Raw genomic sequence first — 12501 nt, 5'->3', positions numbered from 1 at the left:
TCTGCGGGGGTACGGAGATGACCTCACAGTGAAGTGGTGTTTCCCACCAGCGTGGAGGCGGGGGGTTGAGTTGGGGGTTGGGGGGGGTGGGGGGGGGTGGGTGAGGCGCTGAACATGCCAGGTCCTGATGTGCACCAAACAGTAAGCAATGGAAATAACCCAAGAACACTGTTTACACTTGCAGGCTTCAGAGGGATTGTAGACCTGTGATTCACATTACAGGAAAGTGACTACTTGCTTGCTCTTGGTTTTGACATCTTGTCCTTAATCTTACTCTTGGTCATTTCTTCTGTGCCTTATATGTCTGTATATTTTATATGCATATCATGTATGTATGTATATGTGGATATATGTATAGATGCACTATATATACGCATACAGTGCAAGCATACATACAAATTTTCAGGTTCGCTGTGCTAGCAACTGAAATAAAGGCTTCTGCCTAGATACGGATAGGTTAATTTATTAGTGGCCTGACACAACTAGGTCAGCGGATGGACTGGAGTGAACTGTTCTGCGAAAAAGCTGTAAACTGACCTAGAGGAAAGCACTGACCAAGACCAACAAGTGGATCTCTGGAGATCTCTGCAGGGAAATTCAAAAGGTTGAGGTTCCAGTTTCACTTAAATGCATCTCTTGAGGGCACAGCTCAAGTATTACTTTTAGCCATTCTCCAAGTTAAATATCAAGAATGTGAGAGGGTTTTATATTTGCCTTTGTTTACATATCTTTATATATCTTTGGAATGAGGGATGATTGCTTTTATAGAGCCTTACTGCGCTGGTAGTTTCCCAAAAGCTCACTGCTCAGATCATGTATCTTGATTTCCTCACATCTCTTTTTTAATACAAAACAAATAAATAAATAAAAGAATGAATAAAAATACTGGCCAAATGCTTGTCTCTAGTATGTACAAAAACAGATGCTGTTTCCAGATGCTGCTGGGGATGGGGGGAGGCGGAGTGATTGGGGAAGATGGGAATAGTCTACATGTTTTTCAGAGATGCTCACCACAGATATACATCACTGAAGATTTGACATGGGCAGCTTAGACATGATGGTGTCTTTGCGCCATCAGCGGGCAGTGAATCTGGGCCCTGATGCAGATTAGTGCCATCTTCCAAAGTACTGATAACTGAGAGGCTTACATGATTTTTTTTAAATTTTCTGATGCTCTTGAGTTGCACTCTTCCAAACCTCACTAGCCGTAGCCTTTCCTTGGAGCTTCCATACATGTATATTTCTACGAATCACCCCAAAGTGGGTCTGTACAGACGAATACAGGAAAGCGCTGAGTCTGTCGCTGTGAGGCTCTAAGCCGTGTTTGCAAACCTGTCACTCACCAGCATGCCCTGGGGCTCCACATTTCCAAGCAGCCTCTGTGAGTCAGTTACGTACGTCACCACGCAGCCCTGTCCATCCTCACTGTTTCCTTGGTGACCCTGCAGAAAGTTTTTCCACTGTCACCGTAAGCGTGCCCTGCTCTGTTTGTAAATTCTTGGCCTGCATGTCTTGTGCCCTTTGATTCATCCCTATGGCTAATCGTTAATCTGGCGGCAGAAGTTTTATCTGTCTGAAGAGTAGCCCGCACTGCTTAGCTTTAGAGATGCAGGCAGGTTTTCTGAAGCTGCCTCATCCCTCCTGTTGCGTTGGAAGACTGCAATGGGGAAACAGCATTGAGTGAAGAGTGAAGGCTATGGTGAATTGTCCCATAGGTGTGCATTTTTGATCTCAGCACTATGTTTAGAACTGACACTTGTTCATGTGTGGTTAGTGGTGACCTGTTTGTGCAACTTTTCATGCCGCTTTATTAGATGCACTCTGTGAGTCGCACTGGATAATAACATTTGCCAAATGACAATAATGTAATGTAATGTAAGGGTAACATAGTGCAAATAAAATAATCAAACAAAAAACCCAAACATTTGCACTCCAATGTAGAGAACAATATGTTACTATAAAAACCAATTACAGGTGGAATGTAGCAACAGGATCCTTTAAGCCATTGAGTGTTCTTTGCGAATTGGAGCCATTATGGGAGTGACTGGTTAATTATCCCCTTCTCCGGTATGCAAGGTCTCCTTGCATGCTGTCTTCACCTCAACCAGTTTACATATTCTTCCCTGCTTATTGATAAACACACCTGCCTGCTCCATCTCGCGTCAAGTGTAACTAATGGTACATGTTGGTACAATGACACCTTCTATTTCCCAGTGCAACCAGACTGCCCCTTTAATGAAGTATTGTGAATCACCAGCCTTGATCATGGGTGAAATTACAAGAGGTTTGTTGCCAAAGTCGCCTGGAGGAATCCTTGTTCTGCTGTTTTCTCCTGTTTTGTTTTGCCTGTTCTCCTTGACTTCTCTTGCTCTTCAAATCCTCAAAGTGAATTTGAATAGTTGGTCATGGTTAATGATGGTTCCTTACCCATGCTTCCTGCTGAAGGGCCAAAAGGCAAAGCCTCAGATTTATCAATGGCTTTACAGTTGGCATGAGCTGGTAGAAATTATGTGCCCTTGCACTGATCTATTAACATTCCACAGCATAAAACTGCCACGCACACAACTGATCTGACATGAGATTCCTTGTGTACAAAGCATTTTTAAAGGGCCATAACTCAATGAACAGTTAATTAATTTAAAATGTGTAATTAAAGATGTGCACATGCATACATGAAACTTCAAACAAACCTTTGACATGAGGATAACATTCAAATAGGGCTTATGATATAATGTTGGCATTCCTGGATCTGTTTCTGTAGGACAACGATCAACTAGAAGCAGTTGCGCTTTTTGAATCTGGCAAGTGATGTCAGTTTCGAGTGTGCTTCTCTCACAAGCTTTTCCTCCAGCTGTGTTTGTGACAGAGATGGTAATGTATGTCTGTTTCTACAATTAACATACACAGAACATGCCGTTTTGTTTGGTGATGGGTGGAGGAAATACCTGGTGCATTCCACTCACCTGAACTCCCCCACCCCTTGCTATTCTGAGAAGTAATGACCGTCGCCGTGCTCCTAGCTCTCCCGGGTGCCAAGCCTTTGACAAATGAGGTGGAGAGCCTTGTGCTGCCCCATCTGGGGGGAAGAACCTGCCAGACAGAGCAGAGTGCTGTCTGAATGTTGGGAATGTAAAGACACGTCCCATTTTAAGTCTCCTGGTGTGTATTATGCTTTTGGAAAATGCATTTGGAAGCAATGTGAAATGCACACAGATAGCTCGCTGCAGTCCCGCTGGATGAAACCTCACATGACCACACAAGTAGATGATAGTGCCACTGGCATTCTGGGAAGAAGGCAGCTGGCAGAGCATGGGGCTCACACATTACCCCCGCACAGCTCTCATTAAACAGAGTGAAACAAGCACAGCACATAGGTAATTACAATGGCTTTTTACTGTTGACACCCCTAAAGGCACCTCGTAGCCTGCATCAAGTGCATTACACTCAGCAAAATCATCCAAGGTGAACTCCTGCTGGACGTGTGTTTTGCTGATGTTGGCTCTGTGTTGCTCCCTGTGACTGCTCAGGTAAAGGATCTTCCGGATGTTCTGTGTTCTAATATCCTCCCTTTGCAGCTTTAAAGTGTGTCTGACAGGGGATCGGGTTTGTTATGGGCCTCATGTGATGGCAATGAGCAGCTTGTTGCCCTCTTGATTCTTGGTAAAATACATTAAAGGCTCACCAGAGACAGGACCTTATGAAGCCAGTCTCATAGGCAAGGAATTTTTCACATGGGAAATGGGCCTTTCCATATGCCTGGCTTTAAATGATTCCCAGAATATTTAATTGTTTTAGATGAGTGTTCCAGACCTGGTTCCACCCAATTATTAACTATTACCTTGTCATAACATGCTAAGTGTCATAATGGTCAATGCTGATTTACATTTCTGGGTTAATTTTAATATATTACGCAACACAATGCAACCAAAAAGGAAGGCAAATACAAAATGAAGTAAGAGGGTCCACACTTTTGAAGCTTTTAAACACAGGATAAAATAGACTCATATTTCATACTCAGTCCTGCATATGTGCAATCACTATGGTGGAATGGAACAAAAGGTGGTGGTTCTGAATCTGCAGACAAGAACAGTCCGTTAAACTTGACCTTGGCACAATTTTTAAATATTTATTGTCAGATGACTCCTCATAACAGTGTATGTTGTCCTTGTTTCTGCCAGAGAATTTGTACATTATGAAACAAAGAACAGTGTGTGGTGGATTTTTGGGCAAGTTGTATTTTGAATGTGGTACATTGAGTTGATATTTGAGAATTGAAAAAAAAATCTTTCCAGAAAAAAAAAACAGCCTAGTTCTTTTCTTATGTTCGCAAGTGCTTACATGCCGGTGCTGCTTTGCTCATTTGCATGTACATATACAAATTATGTCGTCCTGTCTGATCTGGACATGCAAGATGATGAATTCCACTGATCTTTACTGAGAATTGTATCTCAGAGGAGTTTCTTTAGGGTAGAATCTAAGTACAGTATGTTAGCAGTGTGATCTTGGAGCATAGGAACAAATTAATCACAAAACCATTAACTAATGAATAGACAAGCTGAATCTACAGTCAGTGTCAGCAGGTCACATCCATTTGTGGCTTATTTGATCCCAAAACAGTTTTATTTCCTCTGTTAGCAAGTCATTCAAATTACTGCAAACAAACTGTCAAATCTCCCTGGCTCCAAGTCCAGGAATGTATTTCATTAAGCCCAAAAGAATAACATAAAGACATGGTGGCTGTCTATTTTTAATCATGACTTTTTGGGGTGGAGTAGTAATCCAACAGTGTGGCCTCATGAAATGAGTATTAAGTGGCTTCCGCAGATTCCAGACTACCTCAGATAAAACCAGGAAATATCTTTGAAGCACTATAGCACAAACAGTGGATGAAATAACGGTGGCAGAAGCCAAAAGAGAGACCAAAGACCCATCAAGCAGTAATGATGATGGATGTGTGTGTTGTGGCATTGTGGAGACACGGAACAGTAGCAGCTGATAAACATCACTTCCTGGGAATGTTCACCCATATTAATGGTGATTTCAACCAGTTACGATTTAATCACTCAAAATAGTGACCTTTGTTGCTTAAACTAATGAGATGCATTGGAACTTTTTATGGCAAGAATGTTTTTTTTTGCTGTAGGGAAAACATGCTGCTACTTCAGATTATTATTGCATGTTTTTTTTTCTGGGTTCCTGTTTGCTACTGCATTGTCATTGTGGACTGTATATATCCTAGACTCAAAATGTATAAAGTGATCAGATATGGAGGTTTGTTTTTCCTGCTGTTTAGGCCCTGATAAAGTGTGTGACCTCAGGGACTTTACAGGACTCTGCTCCCACAGCACTGCTTTCAATTATATTCAACTGTTTACATCTACACAATGCACATGTTAGAAGAGATTTTTCATTTCTGGAAAGAAATAGCCATGAAATACCCTGGAAAGTGCAGACAAGCTATAGAAAAATTTATATAACCTATATAACTCAAAAACGTATATAATATATAGTGATTCGCCGTGTGTATTAAAAAGCTAGAAGTAAAGCTAGATGCATACTTTTGGATTTCATTTGTAGTTCCAAAAGATATTCCCTCATTTGGTGTTTTGATGATGGTGGTGGGGAGCGCTGTCTGACACGTCGATCCAAAATCTCCCATAGGTATGCAATTGGGTTGAGATCTGGTGCGAAGGCCATAGCATATGATTCACATCATTTTCATACTCATTGAACCATTCAGTGACCCCTCGTCCCCTATGGATGGGGGCATTGTCATCCTGGAAGAGACCACTCCCATCAGAATAGAAATGTTTCCTCATAGAATAACGGTGATCACTCAGAACATCTTTGTATTTATTTGCAGTTCCCTCTAAGGGGACAAGTGGACCCAAACCATGCCAGCAAAATGCCCCCCACAGCATAACAGAGCCACCTGATCCTCAAATTGTAAGGGTCAAGCATTCAGGCCTGTACCGTTCTCTTGGGGTGTGCCACACATGCATTTGCCCACTTGTTGAGAATATGCTGAAGGATGACTCATCTGACCATATCACTTTTTTCCACATCTCTGTAGACCAGTGCCTTTTGCACCACTGAACTCTCAAATTTGCATTCATCTTTGTAATGAGGGGTTTATGCACTGCAACCCTACTATAATATCCCTTTCTATGTAATTGTCAACGGACTGTTCTTGCTGACACAGTCTGATCACGTCCTGCATTGACATTCTCAGTCACCTGAGGAAGAGTTGCTCTGCTGTTTTTCCTTACATATTGCACTATTGCACTAGCATCATGGTCATCGAATGTACGCTGTCGACCACAATTTCCAACCCTATTTACTGATGTCTTTCCCATAGATCTAAATGCAGATGTCACTTTAGTCACTGTTCCTATGAAACACTAGCCAGTTGAGCAGTCTTTGTGACTGAAGCTCCTGGCATCCGTGCCCCAACAATGAACCCTCTTTCAAAGTCACTTAGATCTTTTCCTCTTGCCATCTTGATCCAAAATCAAGGTCAACTGGGCCTGCTCAGCATTTTTATACATGCCACAGAGCATGATTGGATGTTAATTGCTTAATTGTACCATGTGGAAGCATCTGCATTTGTTATGTTTCTCCGCATATAGTAGTTCTATATATAGTAGTGCAATTGACAGAAAATAAATTTCCTTGACTTGCCTTGTGTGTTCACAGAATGAAAGCTTGAGTGTCTGACGCGTATTTTTGTGAAGTCACGTATGTATCATCTTTATGGTTTCTCTGCCAAGGTCACAGCATACTGGAATGTCTGTACAGGAGAGGAAGGGACCGCACAAAGAACACCCCTTTTACTGCAGAAGTCCACATGTTGCAGACATGATTCATGTTGACTGGCTGAACTGACGATCCCAAATGGCATCTCCAGGGCTGATGATGTGGTGGAAGCAGCGCTGTTGAATTGTCATATAGAACCCAGATGAGTCAGGATGTCCTGCTGAGGGACCCCACTGTTGCCCAAGGCCTAATGTCCAGATCTAGACCCTTGACATTGAAAATGGCCAATTTTTTGTCATGAAAATGCTATTGTCTTAAAGTTTTGTGAAACTTCCAAAACACCAATAAAGCAATCTCTATTATGTTGTATTTTGCATGTTAGATACCTTAAACCCATGAATCTATAACCCCTTGGTCTTAAATGCCACAATATTAAGCAATTTTATATATGTATAAATATAACATATATCGGGCATACTACATTCATTCATACATCTCTCCTGTCCACATTGTGTTGTCAAAGAAATAAATTTGCAATTTGTAGTGCCCTGCAAACTCCAAACCTCAACAAGCAAAGATGGTCTTGCTGCTTGGTAATCAATTTCAGTAGGCTAGTAGACTAAATATATTTATTATTACTGTGGTTAGCTATTGTGAAATGCTGTAATGTTACATTTGCAAGCAACAGAGCCTTTGAATAAGGACATCTGAATGTTATACTTTTTCACTGTAGTATTTTTTACTGCATAACTGCAGTTAATATTGTAAAAGTTAAGTTAGGATCCAACATTTATATCAGTATTGGGTCCATTACTGCATTGCAACGCTTTGATATGTTTCTTTCTCCATGAAAATGGGATGTTAAGAAAACTCATCTAGAGTGTAAACAGAGAACCTGGTCTGTATGGCCTCTATCTATATGTGCTTGTGATAGCTACTGAATGATCAAATCAATAGTACACACACTTGCACTGCAATCGACATTCAGTGTGTCTGACTTCTATGAAAAACCTGCTAGTCCTCTGATCTTGTGTGGCATAAGATTCAAGTGTCAAGTAGCCTATCTGCAAATTTGTAGGCATGTAAACCTACAGGCATGCAACTGAACAGTTGGGGAATTTCCAGACTCGAATACTCAGGGCTGGTATACTTCTTCTTACACCTCATACACGTTAAATTCTCGGGACGTTCGCAGGTTTTGTATTCTGGTCCAGAAACTCTTCTTCTCATGCAGTGCCTACAGCACAGTGAGGCTTTATATTTCCTGTCTCTCCATAGAAAGCCAACTATTCCATGTAGCAAATAAATATTTTTATATTTTGCTCACTGACAACACTATCAAAGAGCAAAACCATTTGGAAGTGAACTCCATAACATTATCTTTGTTTGGTCCAAAGGAGCTGCTTCCTTTATGTTTTGCAATTTTACCATGTTGTCATGCTGCCATGCACTATTATTCCAACCATGTTAGGTTCTTTTTAAGCATAAGGGATGCTCAGAAGCAGCATATTATTAGTCTGGGATTTTTGAAGCGCTCTCTTTTATAACTCCATCTGTCTGCTGAAATATGCACCCCCCCCCCCGAAATAAAATAAGCAGTATCAGAATGTAAGCGATAAAAATCTATCAGTATATTATTTAAGGACATTGAAAGGTTAGTGGCCCTGCCCACATTCCCTGCATTGTTCGGCATAACATGAAAATATCCCAGGAGATGTTTCCCAAAGCGCTCCCATGCAGGTGGCAACGGGGGCCACGCAGATGGCATGTCGACTCCATCTCTATCACTCAAGCTGACGGCTCGCCACGACGCCCACCCTTTATTCCGCCGTGCGCTGGGCTGGGCCCAGGCTGTGATATTCCAGCGTCGCTTCTGAAACTGCCCTTGGGTTCATACCTTCGCCAGGGCTTTACCGGCCCTGCCCCGCGCGGGGACCGGCCCGGGCTTGCGCGCTTATGCGAGGCGCGGCCGTTGAGTTATTGCCTGTGACAGCAGCAGAAGCGGATGCGCCATATATAGGTGGCCTCTGGTGGGCTCCGATACACGCACATCTACAGGAGGAAAGGAGTCATCATCAGAGACTTCAAATAAACGCTGCCAGGAAACTTCTTCAGCTTCGTTCCACCTGTGCTGGCCTGATATCTATGGTATGAAATTCCCATGGGGACATGATTTCCGGTGGGGACAATTCCCTCATGTTCTGGTGGGAACATGCGGGAATTGATTACTTTATCACAATCATTGATTGCTGATTGATTTATTACTGTTTGATCAGCAAGGCAGTTTTTGATAGAGTGCAGTATAGTTTGGGTGGTTTCAGCACTTTGGTCATTGTCAAATCTTTCATATCTTGCTCCTCTGACCTGCCTCTCGCAGCTTGTAAACTAAACCGATGCATGTCCCACATACATTTTTAAAAGCCCCACGATGGTGAGAAGAGCGGGATTGTAAAAGAAACTGTCCACACTGTAGCTGAATTGTTAAAATGGAAATGCCACAGATGGTTGAGTTTCCCCGCAAACAGAAACAGTCATTCATTATAACAGCTGAGTCAATGAGGAGTGACCAAGAGACACATGGAGGTCCAGTTCCAGCATTGCAAAGTCTGCATATTTGTGGTCATGTTTCCCATTTGTGTTCAGTATAAAAAAGTGAAAAGCATAATACAGGTTACTGGTTTGGAGGCCTTTTAAAGTTCTGTTTTCCACATCCATGTATCGACTAAGGCAGGAGAAGAGTTGAAGACCATCCTCAGTAGTGTATGGAAAAGTTCTGACGTCAAATGGTAATTTTCATTCAAGATAAATGGAATATGGGAGTATACAGAGACTCTTAGAAGTTCTATTCTTAGAACAAATTCTCAGTAATAGATATTCTTTGATTTGGACTGTTTGATGAATTTCCTTTGAAATTCCTTTGTGTTTTACATTGGAATTACATTGGAAAAATTGACTTTTTTCACTGGAATGCCATTTTTGCAGCATTTTGTTTGACAATTGTAATGCCTTGAAGGACACAAGAACATGCTTGCTTGATCAGTAGTCCATACAACAGCTGTTATCCAGTTTTATTCTCTGTGCCTGTAGGTAGGTGTGTGTGTGTGTGTGTGTGTGTGTGTGTGTGCACGTATGTGTGCACGTTCCCACATTTCAATCTGTATTTTTCCAGGAAGCTGAATACCTTTCACAGTTCATTGTACATGACCTACATCTAATACAATTGTGAGGAAAGTAGAATCTTGAAATTTTGTATGACATCAGCTTTGTCTTGTCTCCCATAGGGATGAACTGTGTTTCACAAAACAAGAGAAGGGTTGCGACCGGACGTTTCTCAGCCAAGGTCACAGAAACCAGAAACTGCATGGTGAAAACAGGACTTCATTACATTCAAGTCTAGGCAAAAAGAAAACGAAAAAAAAAAACAAGAATTTAGGAGTGTCCATTGCTCCTCATACTCTCCTTGTGTACTGAAATCAAAACATTGAAAAATTTGTATTTTTTGCTTTGAAAATCTTTGAAAATCTTAAAAGTCATATATTGTAAACATTATATTTACTTTTACTAAAAACAGTGTCAACACATTATTTGGCTTTTTTGGGAGATCCGTACAAGTGGTTTGTTTTCTGTTTGTCATCAAAGCATTCAGGTGGGATATAGGCCAATATATACACACGGGAAGCTTCTGTGGTAATTTGTTGACACATGTGGCTCTATCTGTGAGGCTGTTGATGTGGTAACCAGGGGTAACAGCGGACTTTGGCTGTAACAGACTGAAGTACAAAGTTTATGGCTCAGACACAGGGAGCCGTCCAAGGACATTTAGCCTGAGAGGAGAGCAAGCTGGGCTGATAAGACCAGACAGGAAGCTGGATGTACAGTTTTTTCAGATCCCATTTCTATGCTACCTCCTTGTTTTAAATGGTTGCCTCTGTCTCAGTTACTGGTTGATGTAATAAAAATTATGACAGGTAGCATTGCTATATGCTCGTTGAGGGTCGTTGAGCACTCCCATATAGCCACAGGTGGCTCCCTCATGACACCTCTTTCAACAATGACAGTGATAGCCACGGATGGATTCCAGTTGATCAGGTTCACCAAGTTCACTAAGGCCAACCAGATTTTAAGTTATTGGAAAAAACACCTGGTACAGAACAACAAGTGAGTATGGCTGCAAGTTATGAATGGGTGTTCCATTCTATATGCACATAAATAAATGATATAGACACAATATACAAGGAGTGCTTAGTGAGCAATGTAATCATACTGTTTATGGAGAAATGAGTAACAATATGCAGTTTTATAAAAAATTACATACAGATTACAGATTACAGTTGCTATGAACAAATCAAAAGGCAAGGCATTGACTCCTCACAACAAATTGAGTCCTCACAACAAATCTTCACTATAAAACCTCTTAAATGTCACAAAACCAGCCTGGTCTGCTTTGGCAAAGTTTGAGACCTGCCCAAAACCCAATGTCTGTTACATGTGGACAGTCTGTACTGTTTTCAGATTACGCATGCTCTGTCCTCTCAATCTGTCATGTGAAATGCAGCAAAAAGTGCATCAGAGAACAGTGTATAAAGAAATTATTACTGGTATCACAATCGTTAATGCTCAAGGGAATGAATACTAACCAAACCTTGAATTAATTGCAATGAGGGACTCACCACATTGCAATGAATCCAGCGCAAAGTATGAAGCTCTCAAATCATTCTTTTCTGAAAACTAACCCTGTGATTGAAACTGCATCTTTATTAGTGTTACAGTGTTTCAGCAATTGGTTAAATTAGCCACTGGAAGACATCTGCTTGCATAATTCATTATGAAAAAGGGAGATGAATGATAGCATGGGATAGGCGGATACATCTCAAAGGCAGGCCATGATCATTTCTCAAGTGTTTTGATTCTCCTGTAGTTTGATGGGCTTGTTTTTCTGATCTTGCCCATGCTTGCAAATGAATTTATCAATGTACAGCTCAGAAAAGCAAATGTCAAACTTGTCTTTACTTTCCCTTGTTCCAAATCCCTTAGGGTGTCCTCAGTCCAGTAAAAAAGAAACACTTTCTCCTATTAAAACAAATAACCATTATAAGTGACATGAGTTTATATGTTAAAACCTTGGTGGGAAAATAAACTTTAATATGGTTTGATTGCAATTACATCAAAATATGAATGATGACTTTGAAGGAGAGATGAGTATTGATTCGTCGCCTAAAACTATAGTCTTATGTCATTCAAGGATATTTACTAGTCTGCTTCATATAAAAAAACAAGAGAGGATCTGCATGTACCCTGAAGGTAGATTAATGGGCTTGATTTATAAGGAAGTGAGGAAGGATAAGCTGTAGCCTGCAATGTGTGGAAAGACTGAACAGAGGCATTGTCCACATAGCATGCACACATTCTAAATGCCAAGAATGCCAAGTGGGCTCTTTTTTTGCACTACCGTCATTGATAAGAGACAGCTTTTTCTAAATTGCTGGAGGAGGTTCTTATTTCATCAAGGACATTGTGCAATTGAGGGAGCCATTTTTTTCATCCTCTCATGTACTCTTCTGCTGGCTTTCTCTCATTATGAGCCTGTTATGAATATGTGGGGGGTTATGAGGCCTTTGCCCTTTGTCTTTCAGCTCATATGCACTGGGACTGTTTTTCATATACAGCATGAAGCCACTCTCTCCCTCCCCACCACCTCCCCCTAGATACTTCATACCCAGAATTGGTATGTTCATCCAGTGTCTG

This window comes from Megalops cyprinoides, chromosome 12, assembly GCF_013368585.1.
Source record: "Megalops cyprinoides isolate fMegCyp1 chromosome 12, fMegCyp1.pri, whole genome shotgun sequence".
In the NCBI taxonomy this organism is placed as follows: domain Eukaryota; kingdom Metazoa; phylum Chordata; class Actinopteri; order Elopiformes; family Megalopidae; genus Megalops; species Megalops cyprinoides.
This window is presented reverse-complemented; position numbering follows the sequence as displayed.